At 31.1% G+C, this 24408-nt stretch overlaps 1 pseudogene; it reads left to right on the top strand.

Annotated features, from left to right (window-relative positions):
• The first annotated feature begins 16782 nt into the window (after positions 1 to 16782).
• On the top strand, positions 16783 to 18177 carry LOC143410754 (uncharacterized; annotated as a pseudogene).
• The last annotated feature ends 6231 nt before the right edge of the window (positions 18178 to 24408 follow it).

A 24408-nucleotide genomic window follows, 5' to 3' on the forward strand; every position in this document is an offset into this window, starting at 1 on the left:
CAAAATCTTATTTATGTTGTGATGCTTTATTATTATAATATTATATTTTCACAATATATATGAATAGTAGGCCATGATAAGTTCTTTTTTTGCTCTTATAATTGAAAAGGTTTTTGGCTAAAGTTACATATAACTTTGTAGATGAATTTGAAAAATTTATTCTTTGGTTTCCTACTTCATTTAAAGTAAAGCTTGATGATTTTTTTATTATTACATTATTGTTGTATTTAATAGTCAGGTTTATTTTGACATAACCATAAAACATGAAATACAATTTGCTCCCCTTCAGTATCCAGTAGTTCCCGTTTCCCTATTCTTCAAGTTTCTTCTCTCATATATTTATTTATACTTTTTAAAATTATTGCTTTATAGAATACACATAAAAGTAGACTTCACTGTGATATATTCATATTTGTACATAGCAGTTTTGGTGAGATATATTGTCAGTTAATTTTGGGGAAAATGATCACCTTTGTAATGATGAGTTTTATTATTTACATGGGATGTATAATTCAGTCTTTTATGTGCTTTTTGTGACTTTTATTTTCTCATAAGTTTTACATATTTCGTTTCTAAAAATGAACACATATGAAATACCACTTGCATAAGGCACCTATGTAAAATTTATACATAATGTTTTATCCTCTTTTTTAAACTGGATATATTATGAAATGTGACTGGCCCCAGTGACCATTTTTCCTACAGATTATTATTTATCTCTTCCAAGATATATTTGTATTGAGCCATGCCCTTGGGCTTCAAGTGTTAGGATGAGTACCATTGCATACTTACATGTTATCATGATCACATATGCTCTAATTTCAGTAAGTCTCTGTGATGGAGAGTATCATGTATATTCAATAGCAAAATAGTTTCCACAAATAGATACTAATTTAAACTCCTTTTGAGTTAATGATTATTAATTTGTTTTAAATGTTCATCAATATTACTTAATTTTTCCCACGATGGGTTTTTATTTTGTATGTCTTAAATTTCTAAATATTTTGAATTTTTATAGTTAATAATCATATCACATGTATAAATTTGAAGTTCAGACTTCTGTCTTTTATATATTTTTGGCTTTAAAGATGAGTAAAGGATCCAAAAATGCATCTAGAGATTGATTTCAAAAAAAAAAAAAAAAAGAAAGAAAAAGATTTAAATTATTTTTTAAAAATGACTTTTTTCTTTACTCATCATTTATTTTAGGTCTCTTGTATTATTGTAAGGGTAGGTTATTTAAAGTGGATTCTAGGGCTTATCTTTGTTAATTACTACAGGAAAAATAAATAAGAAATTTCTCTACACTATGGCTGCAGGAAAATGAATAAATTTCTTTAAAATCATACGGTATTAAAATTGTTAAATGGCATACTTACTAAACATCCACTCCTTAAAAAATTTTTTTCTGTAATATTTTTGGCAGTGAATCATGAATTCTATTGTCTGGATTTTGGGATTTAATATAAAATAATATGGAATAAAATTTGGGCAATCTTAGAATAAGCCTTTTAGATTTCTTTCCTTCCTGAGTCACTCAGGGCCACTATTTTTTTTTTTTTTGTAATCTCCATGCATTTACCCTTCTAAGAAATCTGTCTTGTAAGCTCTATTTCTGAAGAGTTTCTTAACATGATAAAAAAGTCTTTATGTTTCCCCTGAAATGTATTCTCAATGCACTCTCTCCAAAATGGAGAGAAAATAATATTTCCCCAGACTAACATCCCTGTGTCAGGAGCTAGCAATACATTGATGGTCTTTGAAGAAATTTTATACAGTTCTGTCTCTGGGTAGTTTTCTGTGGGCTGCTGAATTGCCATTTAATATCCAGATACCCATGTTTTTTCATCTGTACAATGGGAATAATTTTAGAGGGCACAGATGAATAATGCTCTTCATGAGGCTATGAATACCTGTATGTTCTGTAGTGCACAGCTGACAAAGCCCCTGGAATACACTGTGCAGATTCTATTTGGTTAACCATTATCTGCCACTCACATGAATTTTCTTTCAAAAGCTTGTAATAACCTTTTCACTTTAGGCATCCATGTCATCCACATTCCCAAGTATAAAAATTTGAATCTTTTCTGAATTCCAGGTTCCGTTTCTCTTTTGGTTCAATGTGGTACAAATAACTGGGGTTTTTTTCTTTCTTTTACACTGTGTTTCTAATAAAAATGTTCTCTCCTCCAAACCTATATTTCCCATGCCCAGCTATGTTTAGAAAATGACACAGATAATTTATTTGATAATTTATAAAGGACAGTTGAGAATAATTCTTGCTCTTGTTTCCCTTCCTTAGAAACTGAACCAGAACTGTTCTTGGTCCTGAAAAGGAACCATAACCAATTATATATATATATATATATATACACACACACACACACACACATATATATATATAACATATTTAATGTATATAATTTATGAACAATTTTTTTCATATTTCTATTTTTGTTAAACAATGACAACAGAAGCATTACAATTCTTATTTCATGTATAGAACAAAATTTTTCATATCTCTCGTTGTATATAAAGTATGGTGATACAAATTTGTTTCTTCGTGCATGTACTTTTGATGATGGTCTATATCACATTCCAACATTCTTGCTAATCACCTGCCCCCTTTGTTATCCTCCCACCCCTCTTCTTTCTTGAGAATCCATCTAATTCTCTCATGCTCCCACTCCCTACCCCATTATGAGTCAGCCTCCTTATATTTTGCTTTTTTTTTTTTTTTTTGGAATTGGATAACATCACTTAGCATTATCTTCTCCAATGCTATCCATTTACCTTCAAATGCCAGATATGATTATATACCTAGAAGACTCAAAAAACTCCACCAGAAAACTTCTAGAACCACTAAATAAATTTAGCAAAGTAGCAGGATAGAAAATCAACACCCATAAATCAAAGGCATTTCTGTATATCAGTGAAAAATCTTCTGAGAAAAAAATGAAGATAACTACCCCATTAACTAAAACCCATTTAATAATATAAACATATATGCATATATGTTTATATATAGATCTAGGTAAATGCAAGTCTTTTTCCTGAATTTTAAAAATCAATTAATTTATTAATTTGTTCTAACTTGCTAATAGAGCAGAATGCATTTCACTTTGTAGCAGACAAATGGAGCACAAGATTTTATTTCTCTTGTTGTTCAGAAACTAGTTACAAAACTCATGTAACTCTACTTTGTGTACAACAAGATTTTCATCTCATTCCACCATCTTACCTACCTCTATACCATCTACCATCACCTCCCTCCCCTTTGTTTTATCAAAGTTTCTTCATTTCTTACATGCTACCTCCCACTTTCCTCATTGTGGATCAGCATCCACTTAGCAGAGAAAACATTATTGTCTTTGGTTTAGGAGGATTGGATTACTTGCCTTAACACGATATTCTCCAACTCCATCCATTTACTTCCCAATTCCATAATTTTATACTCTTTTAATGCTCTTTAATATTCCACTGTGTAAATAGACCATAATTTTTTATCCATTCATCTAGGGACGAGCATATAGATTGGTTCTACAGTTTACCAATTGTGAATTGTTTTACTATGAACATTGATGTGGATATGCCTCTGTATTATGCCGTTTTTAGCTCTTGTTGGTCTACACTGAGGAGTGGAATAGCTGGGTAAATTTTGGTTTCTTTCCAAGTTTTCTAAGGAATCTCCTTATTCTTTTCCAGATTGGTGTCACCAATTTAGAGTCCTACCAACAGTGTAACAGTGGACCTTTCTCCTCATATTCTCAGCAACATATATTTTTGCTTGTATTTTTAATAATTGCAATTCTGATTAGAGTAAGATTACATTTTGGAGTAGTTTTGATTTGCAATTCTTTAATTGCTAGAGATGTTGAACATTTTTTTATTGATTGATTGATTGTTTATCTTCTAAGAAGTGTGTCTCTTCAGTTCCTTAGCCCATTTTATTTAATGATTGGGAAATTTGTTTTTTGTTATTAATTTTTTTTAACTTCTTTATATATCCCAGAAATTAGGTTTCTATTTGATGTGCATGTGGTAAAAATTTGCTCCTATTCTCTGATATCACTTTTTGCCTCACTGAGTGTTTCCTTTGCTGAGAAGAATCTTTTCAGTTTGAATTCATCCCATCTAGTGACTCTTTTTTCTATTTCTTGTGCTTTAGTACTATTCTTAAGGAAGCAAAATTTCAAATCCCCTACTTGGGATTACAGGTGTATGACATTATAATATCAACACAATTCATCTTTATTTTAAGCTCACTTTCTTAAGGGGATTTCATCCTAGGAAAAAAAAGAAAATGTTATAGACAGGCCACTGGGCCTAAGGCCATGGCATAAAATTAGGAATATACCATAAATTAATTTAAATAATATACTCAAATCTTTGGATCTGGAAAAAAACATACACACACACACCATACACTTTCTGGTTAAATCTCCTTCCCTCACTCAGGGAAGTTTCTCTCTAGTTTTTATATCTCAGGAGAAATATTGGTAAAAAAAAAAATGTATCTTTCACCTGTAGCATAAAAGAAGTGATCATGTCCTTCATCTTACTGAACTCAGGACAAGTATAACTCTCAAATGTGGTTCTGTGAACTGAGATTTTCTGGAGTTCTGACATAGTTCTGAGGGTGCTGTTCCAAAAAATACATATACTTTATTAGTAATATTTTAAATACATAATGTTAATTTTCACATAGTGGAAATTATGGGTTATACTATAAAATTAATTTTTACTATTTTATGTGAATTCTAAAAAACGATTATCTTTCCACCTCATATAATTTTAATGTTCAATCTGTTTCCATACAAGAGAAGTTAACTGAAATTTTACAAGATTTTCACTCTTTTATTTCCATCAATAAATAATATATTTACATATATTATCTTCAAATTCAAAAGGCCTCATGTGCAAGTTTATTTGCAAATGCTTTTCTGGGTTGGCTGGATTTTACTTCTACAAGAATACCTTGCCTTAAATTCACTGTAGCCTGAGGATCTGGATTTCAATTCCCAGAGCCTCAAAAGAAAAATAAATAAATGTACAGACAAGACCCTACCATTGGACATCATTTATTTTGGGATTTGAGGTTATCTCCTGACTCTCAAAAACTTACTAGGCTCAGATTGAGCAAATGAAGACATAAGTTGTGTCTAATCAGGACATTGTCCAGTCTACACATATTCAGTAACGAGAAGCAAGTTGTGACCATCTGGTGTAAAGTCTGCCAGAGTGGGTATCCATTTCTAGGCTTCCTCATTATGTTCAGTGAATCTGATTTTTTCCTCCTGTATAGGTACTTTGTGATTTATAGAGAGGACATGTGGTTCCTAAAAATACAGTAAATTATGAGTGTGCAGTAAAATCCTGAGACTGGATGGTGAGTCTGGTTGAAACTGGCTGCACTGACTATGGTCGGAACTGGCTATGGTTGGCTAGAATCCCTGGTGTAATCTTTGGTTTCTGCAGTCCTGGGTCTTCTCTTGAGAAAGGTCAGCCATGAATTTCCACTGGCCAGTCAACTTGACCATATATTAACAGTAGACACTGGAAGTCCTACAGTATCCTATAGAATATCTTCAGCCCCTACCTTAAATTTTATGTGAGAACATTTGTGACAATATTTCCAAATCTTCTCAGATTGTGTTGTGGATTCTGGAGTGAGGAGATCATCCCAATCACAACTCCATGTATTTTTTCCTCCAGGAGTGGGGTGAGATACTCGATAGATATCTCAGTTTTTCTTTATTCCTGAATTCATTCTTCTTCGTTTTGGAGATTGTGGTATTGTGGATTGAGCCAGAGGTACTGTACCACTTAACTACATACCTGGTACTTTTTAATATTTTTATTATCTTCAAATAGTTGCTGAGTGTGATTTTAAATTTATGCTCCAGTATTTTGAGTTGTATTTATACATAAAAATTTAGCTTCCTGTTCAAGGACAACTTCCCCTTTCCCAGTATTATCATTACATTTTTGCAATTTTATCAGTTATTTTACCCATATTATATTTCAAATGAACATGGTATTTTCAATTGTTATACCAAAAACTGGATGAGAGTTTAAAGTATTTTTTTCCTCTCTGGGTGCAATGACACATGCATATTAATTACAGAGACTCAAGTGGTTAACTCAGTAAGATCACAATTTCAAGGTAAATATCAGGAACTTCCATAGACGAACTAGACAATTAGAAAAACCTGTCTCAAAATTTTAAAACATGGCTGGGTATGTAGCACAGAATTAACATGCTGCTGTTTCAAATCCCCACTACCATAGAAAAATATCAAAAGCAATTTTTTGTTGTTGTTTATGAGCATTTTACATAATTGAAAAGTAAAGAAGAATCATTGATCTTGACAAAATCATGTGTTTCTATTCTTCTTTTGTGTCTCCAAAGGCAGACAACCTGTCAGAGTGTCTTTTGCTCAGATTTCCTTTTGTAGAATGTATATGAGAGCATTCTCATTCCCTACTCTGGTATTCTTCTGGAACTGTGTTTGAGAACTATGTAATATGAGGATCCCACAGCTGGCACATCTAATGTCTCTCATAAATCCAGACCAGTTCTTGGGGCTTTTTCTCTTCAAGAGCAATATAGATGTATAGAGCTTAGTTTCTCAAAGAAATAACTGAGAGAACTCTCAACTTCCATTTTTTAAAATGTCTTCACTAATTTTATAGTCTAGCACAGTGTTTCTTTCTTCCATATTCATATAATTGGAGTACTAGTTACTCTTCCACTTTTTGAGAGTAGCCATTCTAACAGCTGTGCTCATGCAGAAGATCTTATAGTTGGATGGTGCACTAAAATTCTGATGCAAGCTTTTTAGATTCCAGGGTGCCTTATGCTCACTGGAAAAAAAATGATGTGCACCTATTTTAGAAATAAAGAGGGATCTGTGATTCTAACCATTTTTCTTCACTGATATTCAAGATTTTAGCCCATTATAATGTTTTCACACCAATGTGAAAACACTCCTTTTTGATCTAGGGAGATTTGCACCTGTACAGTTACCAGTGCTTTCAATCCTTTGAGGTTTCAGATGTAGTCCATTGAAGGGAAAAAGTTAATATCAGGACAAATTACTTACAGAAAGAATTGGTTAGGTCTGTTGTTATTAGTAAAGTGAGCTGGCTGAGAGAGATCAGGAAGTGCTAAACTGCCACTTTGGCTTTCAGTGATGGTCTTCATTTCCCTGTTAATTTTTTGGTACTGTCTAGATAAAAGTTCAAGTGTCAGCAATAGCTATTTACATTTTTAGAGAATGTTGGCATATCCCTCTAAGGGATTAAGGGATTACCTTAAGATTTAACACCTCTTCCACTCTGCCCTACTGGAATAAATCCCATGGATCTTGCATGGCCATAGAAAACCACTTATTTTTCCCCCCTTTTTTAAATACTCATGTATATCTTATTCCTTCCTCCGTGTGTACAGATAAATTAGCATTTAAACTAAAGGCAATTTAGAGTTAAATAATATATTTCAAATGCAAATCAATCTTGCTTTATTTATATTAACACTGGATTTGGGCATTTTGTTGCAGTAATTTTGCGTATTGCTCAAATAAGAAAAATCTTCAAGTGCATTCTACTTATCTTCTCTTGGCAGATATTTTTTTTTTAGTTTTCTAATTTGTGTGCCTCTAATTCCTTTACAGTTTCTAGAAGGACTCAAAAGAGGAGTTTATATTTATTTGGTGTATTCATAAATGGAGGTAGGCTTATATTCTGCTTTTACTTATTTTTATTTTATTTTTAAAAATCATCTCTCTTTATAACTGCTCTTTGGTGGATGCTTGTGTATAATTCCAGTGTCACACACATTCTGCACACAAGTCTCTTTTGTAATCTATGCCTTTTATTCTACCATCTACCTGGAAGTAGGATTGTAGCATTCATTAACATTAAATATTTTATTGATATGTTTTGATTTATATACTTATAATTATTAACAATAAAAAGATATTTGCATGCATATGAAATGCCCTATGTAGTTTTCTGTATTGTGATTTCTTTATCTTAAAATTACTACACTGTTGTAATATTATCACATGCATTAATGTCAGGTAATAATCACTAGTACATTTGTTTTCACATGTGAGAGAGTACTTGTCTAATTTTATATACATTAATAATTCCAGGAAAATTTTAGAAGTTTCTGCTTTGATTTCTTCTTTAACAAAAAGTAAACAATGGCAAAATTATTACCAGTTACTATTAAAGGTTACCTTGGGAAAAATGATCATATTTATAATAGTTCTATCCTTTGTAAATATGTTAAATATTTGAGTCTTTTATTTTTTTTCTGTATTTTTATTTTCTCAAATACTGCATAATTCTTTTGTAAACATACTTGCATATAAAATGCAACATTCATGTGACATCAGCATAAAACATACATGGTATTTTATAGTATTTGTTAAACTGGATATAATACATCAACAAAGATTCTAGCTCCTAGAATTTACATTTTACAAAATTTAATAATTATTGGTTCCTCTTTAGCCATGCCCCTTAGTTTCAACTCTGGAAGAATGTGGATGTATTCTCATGAACAGTTGCTGTAATTTTAGTCTCTGTTTCCTGTGTGGGTGTATCATATACATATGATTACAAAACAGTTTCTACAAATGAATAATAAAAGCTTAAATTATTATTTTCCTTTTTTGTGAAAGCATTTATTCTACATATTCATCGATACTATTTAATTCATTTATATGATGTGATTTTATTCAATGTTACCTAATTTCTAAAGATTTTGAGTTTTTATGATTATTGAACACTTACATATATCCTTTTTAAAGTGACTCTTCAAGTTTTTTTTGTTTTTTTTTTTATGCACTCTGTTGTATTTCTTCTTCTTATAAGTGTTTGATTATATGTGAGGAAATTAGGGTTTATTTTTAACTTGTCAGTTTTTCAGCTTTTAATGTAATCATTTGATGAATAGATTTTTTTGTATTAATATTTTGTAATTCATAACTTTAAGTCTATTATATTGTATAATTTTGAAAACAAAAGAAAACTATTTTTTTGTGTGTGATATTAGGAATTCAACCAAAGTTTCTTAATGCTGAGCATATTCTCAGCTCTGTTTTGAATTTTATTTCCAGATGGGGTTTGCTCAATTTCTTCAGTTGGCCTTAAATTTTGAACTTCATGCCTTAGATTCCAGAATAGTAGATATTTCAGGTGTGCACCACCATATGAACCGTATCTTTTGTATGTAAACTTTTGAGCTTTGTATTTTCTTATATATTTTAGTATTATTTATTAATAACTTATATTTAGCATTTAATGTGTCAAAATATGTTGTTATGTTTTATGTGTGAAGGGATAAAATAGCATTTTATTATTGCACTCTTTTCCCAATATCCTAGCATTTTCTAAGAGATTTGTTGTTGGTGTTTTCTGTAGTTCCACCATTTATTTTATTATGAGGTTTACCCTGATAGATTTTACTTCATAACATCAATCATGTGGCATCATGGTATTTTGGTCAGCAGTAGAATTTATGTACAACCATGGAGTAGCAAATATCTTAGCCATGTACTAGTCTATACCATCTAGATTCTGTCATTGCACTCAGAATATTGGAAAATTGCAGAAGATTCTTAGGATAAATATTCCAGAGTGTATTTCCCTAAAGTGAGAAATAATTATATATGCCTATATTTGCAATTATATACTGTATAATTGATATAATTTTTATTCGTTGAATTTTCAAATTTGCTAGTGCTTTTTTAATTGTTTCTGCTTTTTTAAAAAAAAAAATTTGTACTGAAGATTGAACCCAAGTTTGCTTAACAATAAAGCCACATCCTCAGTCCTTTTTTTATATTTTATTTAGAGACAGAGTATTACTGAGTTGCTAAGTGCCTCACTAAGTTGCTCAATACAATATATATAAGACAATATTATATACAATATTGTCTTAGAATTCATGATCCTTTTTTCTTATCCTCCTCAGTCACTGGAACTACAGTTGTCCATCACTGGACTGGGCTCATTTGCTTTTTAAAAGCACCAACATTGATACTGGTAACTCTGTGTTATGTTTATCTTTAATAGCTTCTAATTTTGCTCTTTTGCTCAAGACTTTCTTTACTTTTAGATTTTGAATTTTACTTTTTATTGGGATGTATGATTTGATAATAAATTCTAGTCACTTTTTGGCTTACTAATTTTTTGTATGTTTTATTTTCACCTCAGGTATAGATGAATTCCAATTTTTCCAGCTGTATGGAGGTCTAAGTGAAACATAATAACCTGTATGGATATTGTTAAAAAAATGGAACCACAATTTTACTCAGTTTTTTGACTGCACTTTATATGCCCAAAGGACATAAAATCAGCATAATACATTGACACAGCCACATTAATGTTTATAGCAGCACAATTCACAATAGCTAAGATATAAAACCAACCATTCAATGATCAATGGGTCCATTCAATGATGACAGGATAAAAAAATGTTGCTTATGTACACAATAAATTATGAATCAGCCATAAAGAAGAATGACTTTATGACATTTGCCAGGAAACGGATAAATCTGGATATTTTATGCTAAGTAAAACACACCATTTCTTTAAAAGCAAATATTGAAAGTTATTGCTGATATGTGAAATCTAAAGCTTTTAAAGTGGGGGAGGGTAAGAAAAGAAGATCAGTAGATTTCACAATGGTAAACAAAAATAAATAAGTAAATAAATAAATAAAAAGGACAAGGATAGAAATATAAAAGATATATATCTGTAAGTTAATCCTACCATCATAGCCATCAACAACAACAGGATTTTAATTAGGATAAGATATATCCCATGCTTGCATAATACCATAAAAATTAATTTACTGTCAGGTACAATTAGAAAGAACCAATAAAATAAAAAAAAAACAAATTATATTTGTTTGAAGAGCTATATGTATATTCTATTATATATATCATACAATATAAACATCGATCAAAGTTTTTATATATATATATATATATATATATATATATATATAATTTTGTACGTTAAAATTATAAAAAGGAAAATTCAAACAGGATTGTTGTTGCTATTTTTTATATTAATAACATACATAAAAACCATAAAATGTTTGAACTTAAATAAACTATTAAATATTTCCATTAAGTGGTCTGCCTACCTTGTTGCATTTCAAAATTTCTCTAATACCATTGATATTGGAATTACTAGAGATCTCACTACACATTCAGAATAGCCAGCTCTATCAGAGAAATAACAAATAAAATTCTACACATTAGTAAATTTCTGATTAGTGGTTGTACAATTAAAATGTGAGGATTCCCTTTCTTAATTACCAAAAGTTTTTCATCTGAAAAATGTGTATAATTTAGATCAATATATGAAATATTACAAAATATATATTTTTGTGATAATGCCTGAGTTTTATATTGTGTTTTATAAATGTGGAGTATGTATACATTTTTTAACTTAAATAACTTTTTATGCAGAAGTAGATAATAGTATCATTGTGTTCCATAACACTACCTACATGACAGTCCACTAACTCTAATTTCAACTGTACTTACATTACAGACTGTGCAAATATTTCTGTGGTCAATGTGTTATTAATTTACATATACTTATTTTAGGAACTGTTAACATTTATGGATATAGCCATTGATTTTACTGAAGAGGAGTGGGAATGCCTTCAGCCTGCTCAGAAAAATTTATATAGAGATGTGATGCTAGAGAACTATAGAAACTTGGCCTTCCTGGGTAAGTTTAACTTCACTTTAAATTTATTAATTACTAATTATTATTTAATTTACTTCTGTTGCAGAGTATATTCTGGGAACTTCTCTATAAAAATGAGTTTCAGATTTGTGTTTCAAAGAAAAAGGGTATTTTTAGTACAGATATTTTACTCTCTCTCTCTCTCTCTCTCTCTCTGTGTGTGTGTGTGTGTGTGTGTGTGTGTGTATAATTTTACTCTTTAATCTGTCTCTTTCTTTGTGTGTTACACATCCTTCACTTTACATAAGTAGTACCTAGTATAATTTAGTAATGCTGCTATGTAGACCCTACATAGCAGCAGACACAGTTGAGTCATTCAGATGTCAAGGAGAAAACCAAACTAAAAAATTTTGATAGAGTAGTTACCCAGCAGAAGAAATTTTCAGAAGCTTAGGTTTATTTACTTTGATTGTAATCATTAAACACATACTGCCCTATATTTATCACATTTTCAAATTCCTTGTTGTTCTCTGTTTTCTTCTTTAGTGATGTTCCAGTTTATTCAGATTAACTATCAAAACTTAGCTTTTGTTGTGAGGGCCAGCATGATCTGTTTCAAATCTTCTTGTGAGGAAACTTTGAAAGGAGCCAACAGAAAAAAGACACACACACACACAGAGTGAAAAGAAAAAAAGAAAAAAAGAACTTGCCACACCTCTTAACAGTTGCACATATAATACCTCCAAATTACAGAGCTTCTGATACCATGACTACATTCTAACCCAGTGTTTCTTTAACCCCATGTGCTAGCTAACCAAGATTAGGTCCGGTTAATACAAATATAGAGCCCTTTCTCCCTAAGAACATTATCACAGAAAGTAGATAGTGCACCTGTAGAGTTGTCTTAATATCTTCAGGGAGAAACTTCTGGGCATTACAATTGTGGGACTCAGGGTGCCAGTTTCCATCACCCCCACACTTTCCTGTCAATTCCAAGATCAGAATACCTAATACCTCCCCTCTTTTTAAAGGTCTTTTGAATAAATAATATTACTTATCTCCTTAATGCTGGTGGGGGCAAAAAATAGGGCAAGCATAGACAACAGCAAGTTCCAGTATCAGTAAACATCCACCTATGAATATTTTTGACCCGGATGATATTGAGGTAAACATGAAGTTAACCAATCCAACAAGTCCAGAATGCATCATCTTGTTGATCCTTATTAATGATATCTTTAAGGTAATCTAAGGTCTTTTGTATAAATAATATTACTTATCTCCTTAATGCTGGTGGGGGCAAAAAATAGGGCAAGCATAGACAACAGGAAGTTCCAATATCAGTAAACATCCACCTATGAATATTTTTGACCCAGATGAAATTGAGGTAAACATGAAGTTAACCAATCCAAAAAGTCCAAAATCCATCATCTTGTTGATCCTAATTAATGATATCTTTAAGGTAATCTAAGTCTATTGAAATAAAATTACTATTATACCTTAAATTGAAGGAATGCATGGTATTAAACTTCTGATATCCTTTATGATGTAACAATAACAGACAATTAATTGCAGCATAATTGTCAAGTATGGCTTGACAATGTTGTTTTTGTTCTTCATTAAGCATATTTACATCCATGGAGGCATGACTAATACTGTTTATGATAGTATAGGCAAGTTTCATAGTAGTTATATAAGCCCATAGAGCTAGTCCAGGTAAACCAGCAAGGAGAATGTCAAAATGTTAAATTCTGCCTTAGAGAGAAGCTTCACTGAATCATCACAGTTTTTATCAAGAGGAATAGATATTTTATGAATAAATTGCACATGATTTTGACCTATTAAATACTATGTGGATGGTAAGGACACATTATTCTAAGACAACTATGAATACCATGAGACATTTTTGCAGGTGTATAACAATTTTATGCAAGTGAGTCAAGATATTGTAATGGGTCCTTGAAGTCCAGGATCTGGCAGCACTGAATTTCCCAGAGCTGGTGTACAGAAACAGAGCAAAATTGTTGTTAAGACCAAAGCATTTACAGAGTTTTGTGTGAGTTTAGCAATCAAAGCAGTAACAAAGTTATCTAGAGTACATTCTAACCCCATTTTAGCCAACACCTGTTGAGCTGAGGCTGTCAATGATTTTATATTTCAAAAAGTAACTAGAATTTAAGTATCTTGGGGTCCTCTTTTAATGTTTCTCCTCTTTTGAGAAGAATGATTATTCTCTTGTTTGGAGGAACTCTTATCTTCCAGGGTTAAATGAAACTTAGAAATAAGCTTGTGCAGTCACTGATGTACATTTGTCATTGCTATTTTTCAAGCATGAAGCTAGAGTCTAAACAGGACATGTTAGCATAAGTGTAGCAGTCTATGCTTTTCCCCACGTGAGCAAAGGCATAAAAGCTTGTCATGCTGGTCAGGTGGAACCTCATATATTACATAATTTTATTTGCAATTGCTGTTTGAGAATAAAATATCTATTCAATGCAGATGACCAATTTTGAGTATTAACTTTATGTTGTATATTGAGCACATTAACTGTAAATATAACAATATTTAATGCATATTAATATAAAAGAGTCTAGATCTTTGTTTGTTTCTGTTTTAAAAGGCAAGTATTAGGATACAATTTGCTCACTCAACAAAAGCTTGTCCAAAAGAATTATGAGAAATTTCATGATTTAAAACTATATCCCATTGATTAAAAATTGTGCAAAAGGATGAGATTGTAAAGGCAAAAGAATTATCCATCTTTAAACAAATAGGGCCTCTAGGAGCAGATCATGCTTGGTTTCTTTCCATGCTCTCTGATGAAACTTACTTGACAGTTTCTATTTTAGATTCAATTCTGTTATTAAATTTTTTCTTTTGTTTTGTTTTTTGAAATAATGCATTAGTAATCATAAATATTTGGAAGTGAATAAATCATTATACTTCTAGTTTATAATTTTTTAATATTTTTTATTTTGATTAGTGATTTAATTTTTGGATCATTGTTTTTTATTGTGGCATGCTTGGATTCTTTTCAGTATATATATATTGAAAATATATATATATATATATATGAGAGAGAGAGAGAGAGAGAGAGAGTCTTTGACTATAACATCAACCCTACACAAAATACAGTGTGTGTGTGTGTGTGTGTGATATATATATATCCCACTTCTCTTTATATATCCTATAGATTTTTAATTTTTACAGTATTTTACAAGTTGCTTAGACTTGTCTTAAACTTGGTACTGCTTGGTAAGCCTCTCCCATATTTGTAGAATATCGGATTTGCACACTAGGAATGCCCCCTCTCATTTTTTCTTAAAAAATTATTCACATAAACATTGTGCCCATTGATGTTAATATTTTTCAATTTCACTCTCTCAAGTTTTTTAAATAGTTATTTAGTGTTCTTTGAGTAATTCATAACTGTCAGTATCCTAACATTAAATTCTTAATGTTTTATTTTTGGTTTTTTTTTTGGATTTAGCCATGCTTCACTTTGCTTATGTTTGCTGTACTACTTTTCATTTGTTCATTAAAGGAGCCATGAGTATATTATCTATTCCATTTTCGGGAAAAAAGTATAAAAACGTTTAAATAAAATACAATAGGTAAGAACAGTTCTGTGTCCTGGTAATATTTGCTAATTGGGAAGTCTTGCAAAAGTACATCATGTTTGAGAGAATTCACAGAAATTTAGAAACAGCATGGCTCAAACAATTTTAAAAAGACTTGTGTTGTAGTACATGATATAGAATTTTTGGGGTAATGTCAAGCATTACACATGAAACATTAAAAGTTGGATGACCTAAAGATCCAGAATTTACAGTACTAAATATGTATCCATGAACAGTTAAATCAGAAAATTGAAGAGATACCTCTGCTTTTGTGTTTAGTGCCAACATTTTTCTCAGTATTCAAGATAGGGACTCAATGTGCGTGCCCATCAATGTCAAATGTTTAAAAATGTGTACTTATATACTATTATCATTTAGTTATAAAATATTTTGTCTCTTAAAGTATAATAAGAAATATATGCAGGTCTTTGAATTAAGTGAAAGGTGGCATGCAGATATTAAGTTGTAGGAGCATTTGATTCACATGTGGAAGTCAGAAATTTAGTGAGCAAAATTTTACTCACCAGGTACTGTGTTTTGTGTAGGGTTTATATTATAGTAAAAGTCTTCATATTTTTATTTTATTGAGCATAATAGGGTCAAGAGTTTTATTTTACCACATAGTGAGTGTTTTATGTTCTTCATAAATACTAGTAGAAGGAATACAATGCATTATAAGAACAAAATTAATAATTATATGAAATAATAATTGTTAATTCATTCTCTTTAGTCATTTTACCTTGTATATATAGTACAAAATATTATGATATATTTATAAATAAACAAAGTGGTATTTGTCAATAAAGGAAATTCTCATATCACATGAATGTAAAAATATAAAAATCAATTTATTATATTTGATTGTCATGTGTTGAATTCATCCAAATATTATGGCCATAGTCTATGCAAGGTTTTTATTGTCTTTTAAAATGTTTTTACAAAAATCTTTATAGACATGTGTGTGTATATTTCTTAGTAAATTTTTTGTTCATATTTCTTTTTAAGAGTCCATTGCCTCTTTACCTTGTTGAATATTTATGGTATTATCATTCAAAACAGAAATGTTTGTATATGTTTTACATTTCTCTTATTTTACTGACAGTGAAGGTAGCTGGTAGATATTTCCTAAATACCCAATACTATCTTATGAAGGACAAAAGGCTGTTAATTATTCTTTTCTACACTTTATTATATTACTCTTCTTAATGATGTACTCCTCTTGGATACTGTGGTCTCTACAAGAATTTGGATAATATTCTCAAGGTAATTTTTTCTGTACATTTTTATTGAACTAATATATTTTTTGGATTTATGGTGACTTTGGACTTACTAATCTGCTACACTCCTAATGTACTTATTTTACCTTAATTTCATGTTATGTACACAAAATATATTTATCCCAGTCTAATAGGTATTGTTTTTTTAATTTTTGTTTATTTCAGCCATGACTCCTAATCATATCCAAGAATATTCACTAGAAAAGGGCCGAAAACATATATTACATGAAGTGATAAGTGCAAAATATGGAAGTTGTGATCTTGACTATTTACCAAAAAAGAAAATATGGAAAACTACAAGTGAGAGTGAACAACAGAAATCATATAAAGAGTCAGGCCTTGTTCATCACCAGGAAATTTATACTTGAGAGAAGCCCTACAAATATAAAGAATGTTGCAAAGCTTTTAGTTAAAAAAAAGGTCTTATTTGCCACAGAGGAACCCATAATGGAGAAAAGCCCTACAAATGTAAAGAATGTGGCAAAGCTTTTGGTCAAAAATCAAACCTTATTCGCCATCACAGAACTCACACTGGAGAGAAGCCCTACAAATGTAAAGATTGTGGTAAAGCTTTTGGTCAAAAATCACACCTTATTTACCACAGAAGAACTCACACTGGAGAGAAGCCCTACAAATGTAAAGATTGTGGCAAAGCTTTTGGTAAAAAATCAGACCTTATTTTCCACAGAAGAAATCACACTGGAGAGAAGCCCTACAAATGTACAGAATGTGGCAAAGATTTCAGTCAAAAATCAAACCTTACTTGCCACATCAGAACTCACACTGGAGAGAAGCCTTACAAATGTAAACATTGTGGCAAAACTTTTAGTCAAAAATCAAACCTTATTTGCCACAGCAGAGCTCACACTGGAGAGAAGCCCTACAAATGTAAAGATTGTGGCAAAGCTTTTGCTCAAAAATCAGACCTTATTTACCACATCAGAACTCACACTGGAGAGAAGCCCTACAAATGTAAAGATTGTGACAAAGCTTTTGCTCAAAAATCAAACCTTATTTACCACAGCAGAACACACACTGGAGAGAAGCCCTACAAATGTAAAGAATGTGGCAAAGATTTTTGTCAAAAATCACACCTTATTCGCCACAGCAGAACTCACACTGGAGAGAAGGCCTACAAATGCAAAGATTGTGGTAAAGCTCTTGGTCAAAAATCAGACCTTATTTGCCACAGAAGAACCCACACTGGAGAGAAGCCCTACAAATGTAAAGAATGTGGCAAACCTTTTGGTCAAAAATCAGTCCTAATTTGCCACTACAGAACTCACACTGGAGAGAAGCCGTATAAATGTAAAGATTGTGGCAAAGCTTTTGGTCAAAAATCAAACCTTATTTGCCACAGCAGAAGTCACACTGGAGAGAAGCCCTACAAATGTAATGATTGTTGCAAAGCTTTTGGTCAAAAATCAAACCTTATTTGCCACAGCAGAGCTCACACTGGAGAGAAGTCCTACAAATGTAAAGATTGTGGCAAAGCTTTTGGTCAAAAATCAAACCTTATTTACCACAGCAGAACTCACCCTGGAGAGAAGCTCTACAAATGAAAAGATTGTGGCGAAGCTTTTGGTCAAAAATCAGACCTTATTTACCACAGCAGAACTCACATGGAGAGAAGCCCTAAAAATGTAAATATTGTGGCAAAGCTTTTGGTCAAAAATTAGACCTTATTTTCCACAGAAGAACTCACATTGGAGACAAGCCCTACAAATGTACAGAATCTGGCAAAGCTTTGGTGACACATGAAACCTTATTCGCCAGAGCAGAAATCAAAGTGGAATGATGCCCTACAAATGTAAAGAATGTGGCAAAGTTTTTGGTCAAAAATAGACCTTCTTTACCACAGCAGAACTCACTGGAGAGAAGCCCTACAAATATAAAGAATGTGGCTAAGCTTTTACTCAAAAATCAGGCTTTATTTGCCACAGAAGAACTTACACTAGAGAGAAGCCTTACAAATTTAAAGAATGTGGCAAAGCATTCAGTCAAAAATCACACCTTATTTGCCACAACAGAACTCACACTGTAGAAAAGCCTCAAACATGCAAAGTATGTGACAAAGATTTTACTCAAATATTACACCTTATTTGCCACAGAAGAATTTACACTGGAGAGAAACCTTACAAATATAAGGAATGTGGCAAAGCTTTAAGGAATAAGACATGCCTTATTCCCCACAACAGAACTCACACTGGAGAATAGCCCTACAAAAGTGAATAATGTGGAAAAGCTTTTAATAAAAAATAAAACTTTATTCACCACAGCAGAAGACATCCTGGTGAATTTGAAATGTGAATAAAGTAATAATACTTTTAAGGAAAGACTAAACCTTGGAGCTAGGGTTGTGGTTCCGTGGTAGAGGGCTAGCCTTGCAGGTTCGAGATCCTGGGTTTGATCCTCAGCACCACATAAAAATAAATAAGTGAAATAAAGGTACTGTGTCCAACTACAACTAAAAAATAAGCATTAAAAAAAGAAAGACTAAACCTTATTAACAACAGAATGTATACAGAAAAGAACCCCTACAAATTGAAACAATGCAGCAAAGCTTTTAATAAGAAATCAATTCTGTTCACCACTAGGCTACTTATTCTGGAAAGAAGACATCTAAATGTATAGAATGTAGAAACGTTTTAAATTATATATCATATATTACTAGGCATCAGAGAAAACACACTTGAAAGAAGTTCTACAAATGAGACCATTGTACCATTACTCTAAGAAAGGGACAACATTTAGTCCTCACCACAATAACCATAGCGTAGAGAAAATTTTGAAATGTGAAAATTGACAATGTGACAATGCCTCTAAAATTTATTCAATATTCAACACCTGGGAATACATACTGCTTAGAGAAAATACAAATGGAAAAAAATGTAGCTACATGTTTTTTAAACACTGCTTATTTTTGGAGAATTCATTGTGCCCAGAAACTCTAAATTGTTAAGTAATATTTCCAAAATATATTTAAATTTTAAATTCATTGAACATCTGAAAACTCATACTAGTAGTGAACATTGAACAGATTTTGTCCAAAATGTATGCCTTCTATAACAATGAAACATTTATACTAAATGTGACAATATAGTAAGTTATTATCTATATATTACACTTGATGTATATGAGGATGAGTAAAATACAGAACTCATTTAAGTTTAGAAAACAAGTAGTTGTCTTTAAATTTTGCTTAAATTTATTAAGCATTATCAAGTTATTTTGTAGAAATATCAGTCATAAATATCATATATGCATAGTGAAGAAACATAATCCTTGAAAGAATATAAATCAAAAATTACTATTTTCACTTTTGAATACTGAGAAAAGAATTATATAAAATATATTTTTGATGTTTAACACTCAAGTGTAATATTGTAAACTTTAATTTTTTTTGTATTTCAGTTTAAGTTTAGATATTTTTATACACTGAGCCACATTCCTAAGCCCTCTCTCCACTTTTTCAAATTTTGAGACTATCTTACTAAGTTGCTGAAAACACACTAAGTTTCTGAGGCTGAATTTAAATTTCTGAAATTACTCAGCTTCCCAATTTGCTTAGATTACAAGTATGTACCATCATGCCAGGTTTACAGTGCATTTTTTAACCTATATTTAACTTATGTAGGCAGTATGTCTTTACAACTGAATATTTGTTTATGTGTTAACACTCATGTATTTCATCCTGTTGTTAAATGACAGACATCATAGTGTTCCACTTGACTAAATGTCCTAGTAACAGTAAAACATACTGTTGAGTGAATAATACTCTGGCATCTGTTAAAACTTTTACACATTTTAGTCAAACTTAATATGGAATACAATTTGCATAAGTCAGATAATTATTTTTTTCTGTTTGTATTTATGGTGAAATTAAGAGTTATAAGAAGGATGTATATATTCATATATATATATATATATATATATATATATATATATATATATATGAAATTAAGCCCTAGATTTTCATATCTTCATTTATAAATTTTAAAATTTTAACTTTTTAACATTTCCTAGTGATTTTAATAGACTGAATTTCCACAAACTTAAAGGTAGCTCTTACATGAAAGAAGAGCTTTATCTTTCTTGTGTGCATAATGGCCTTCTAGACTTCATCCTCATTGGAGACATTTCATTTTTCATGGAATGAGGTCAATAATCATTGTTTTCATGAATTTACATATCTCATTAATTTACAAATTTTCATGAATTACATTAGTAAATTCTGATGTCCTTGTTATTCTATAGGTAGTGTTATTTCAGGGCAGAAATTAGAGAAATGTATGTGAAGTCAAGGTTGAATGAGGCCATATACTTATGACAAAATAATTAATGAGCTATGTTTTATAGTCTAATTTTCTGAGGACCAATTAGTAAGAGATAAACTGAGAAGGTTGTACGTAAAGATTAAGTTTGTTATCATAAAACGTTGGCTTTTCAGGTACAATAGGGTCAAAACTTCTTATACACAGAATCCATACAAAAATATTGAATATAACTTACAATATTAGTAGCATTACATAGAATTCATGAAGTACTGAGTTCAGAGCAACATATGCCTACAAACAAGGTCTGTGGACGTTGCACACTCTCCAATATAGACATATTTATACAAATTTAATTATACATGAAATTAAACTAAATAAGAAGTAAAATCAATTGGATCAACACACAACAACATAGAAATAAAAACTTGTAAAGACTTAAGTAAGAGACCCATAGTGGATGAAGTGTGGTTTCCAAATGCTAGGGCAGAAATGGACATATAATCAGTTAAAGGTAATTGAAGAATGATAAGTTACCCACTTTGAGCTACAACAGCATTTGAATGAAAAAAAGTCACAAAGTCAGTGAAGATAATTCACTTCCATTTGTATGCTTTGTAATATTTTCCAAAAGTTTTCTGCATATTTTTTTGCAGTCAAATTGGGAAACAATCCAGAAAGTTAAAAAGAGGGAAGTATTCCTCCTTGGTTTTAAAAGCAAGAAAAGGTATAGAGAGAAATTTATTGAGCTAGAAAATTTACTAGTTAGAGTTAAAAAAAAAAACTGAGATTATCAGAGTCTAAGTATACTGTATTTCAGTCATTCCTGGCTGCATTGGGCATTTTTTCTTAACAAAAAATTTGTTCACATATGTACGCTTAAAGAACATTGATGCTTTCAGTCAGTCTTTTTCATTAATAACAATGATGTACCATTCAACAGTTTCCAGCCACAAAAATACACAATTTTAGAAATTTTCTGTTTCATCCTCCATATATTCTGCCACAATATTCACCAGGACAAGATAATATAAACCTTTTGGCAGTCCCATCAAGGCATTTACTTCTATTAATTTTAAGGCCAAACATATACTGCATAAAAAGTATGATACACGGAACAACATAATTTTACTTAGTAAAAATAATTTTTTTCATGAAAAATATATCATAACTCCTTTGTCTTGGGATTACATTGGAAAAACATGAGGTAATTATACTGGATATTATGACCTTAGGCTATGAGCCTTAAAATTACCTTAAAATACAAAAGAATACTAATGTTTATCTTTTAATATAGTTTTTTATATTTCAAATATTCAAAATCCACAGCCATCAATGATACAAAAACATGAGAAAAACAACTGCAGTTTGTTGTCTCATCATGACATTTAAATACCTGCTGTAATTTGCCTGTGGCTTCCACTTTTAATTTAAACAAATAATAATTTTTACATACAATTTGGGTCAAGTGGAGGACAAAATTTCCTGCATTGCTTTCCTGGGCAAGCCATCATCCATGAAACAACTGAATCCCAAATCAAAATATGTTTACTCTACATTATAATTATATCAGTTCTTAACTCATCTAGCATAAAAAAATCCACTTTCTTCTGGTTGAATATCTTGAGCTCAAAGATATGGAACATGATAGCTAAAAAGAATTATGACATAAATAATGAAGTCTTTTTTTGCATAAGGCAAATTGCACTTTTTTGTACATGATTTTTCTGCCTGCAAAGATCTACATTTCTCTTCCTACAATGGTATTATGATTGATGATGACTTGTGTCATTACAGGAGGCTTAAAATATAGCTACAAGTGTTTGAGTCCTTTCACTGCTAAGAAGAAAATACTATAATTTGTACTCTAATAGGAGACTCAAAATGGTGCTAGACAAACCTATTTTTTTAATCTACCTCTTTATTCATGGTTTTATAATGGTTTTGATGTAGTCAGTTCAGACTATTTCTGATTAATGGGTGTCATCAAGATGTAAATTCCCTCTATAATCATTAGCAATGAGACAATTCTTCCCATTAAAAATAAAAACTATCTCATAGAGTCTTTGCTATATTCCAAGGCACCACTCTCGCTTTTGCTTTATTAAACAAACAAAAAAAAATTCCACATATTTGAGTCCCAAAGTAAATGGCAATACATTAACCTAAGCACCAGGAGAAATATAAAAAAATACAAGATATCACCTTTGAAATATAAATACAAATAAGAATCAGAAATGCTAAGCCATTACCATCTAAACTATACCAGAGCTTTTAAAATGTAATCTTAGATGTTCTACCCACTCTCATAGTAAGATGCCTTATACCCAAACATATTTAATCACTCACTAAAGGTCACTCAGTCAATTCATAACAGTTTTAATTCTAAAGCTTTTACAGAATTTTTTGATAATACATTGCAAAGTCTCACCTGTCTTCTTTAGAAATAAGACCCAGAGGTTGTTTTAGTCTGTTTTATAATGTTTTAGAAAAATACCAGAAGCAGGCCAATGTATAAAAAGATATAAATGCATAAAATATTTTCTTAGAGGCTGGGGTTCTGGCTCAGTGGTAGAGTGCTCATCTGTCACATGCAAGAAGCTGGGTTCAATTCTCAGCACCACATAAAAATGAATAAATAAATAAAATAAAGGTATAGTGTCCAACTACAACTTATAAATAAATACAAATATAGTTTTGAGTACATAGCTCTGAAGATTTAAGTGCACTGTACCAGAATCTTCTCAGCTCCTGTGACAGCTCCTTCACCTGCATTACACATGAGGTGGCATTATAATGAGGGCTCATTTGAGAGGTAGAGAGAACATAATGAGACAGGAAGTCAGAGAAATTCAGAAAAAAGACTTGCTCTTTTGTAACAACCCGCTTTTAATAAGAACTATGTTGTGCCCCATGAAAGTTACATTAACCCTCTCCAAGAACATCTCCCCCAATGATCTAACCACAATTTACTAGATCTCACTTCTTAAACATTCCACTATTTTCCAACTCTCTCCCTTTGAAACTAAGTTAAAAACACATGAGCATTTGGGGACATACTCAAATTATAATGAAAGTAATATGAGAGAGACAATGGTAAAAAAGAGACATAGAATGTCATTTCTTAGTAGTTATAAAGATTCTAGATACTACAATAAAATTCTTTAGAGTATAGAAATTATTTTAGGTTGATTTTTTTTATTTTAAAGACAATAGGGAATTCAATTAAATTACTTTTTGAAGAATGAATGAATTTGAATGTGACAAGACTAATGGGCTAGGTATATTAAAATAAGGGAAAAGTCTGTGCAAAAACTCAATGTTTAGTAAACCATGCCTAGGTATAAAAACAGAATGCTGGGCTTTCTGATTATGCTATATCAAGCCAAAAGTTTACTGGCTAAAATATGGTGGCCCTCAATACCAAAGCAAATATTCATATAAAAGATGCAGTGGAAATAAATCTCAAGAGCTTCCTACTTAAAATATCTGCTTCCAAAAACTACATGATTCATAGTA

The sequence above is a fragment of the Callospermophilus lateralis genome, unplaced genomic scaffold (genome assembly GCF_048772815.1).
Source record: "Callospermophilus lateralis isolate mCalLat2 unplaced genomic scaffold, mCalLat2.hap1 Scaffold_122, whole genome shotgun sequence".
Lineage (NCBI taxonomy): Eukaryota > Metazoa > Chordata > Mammalia > Rodentia > Sciuridae > Callospermophilus > Callospermophilus lateralis.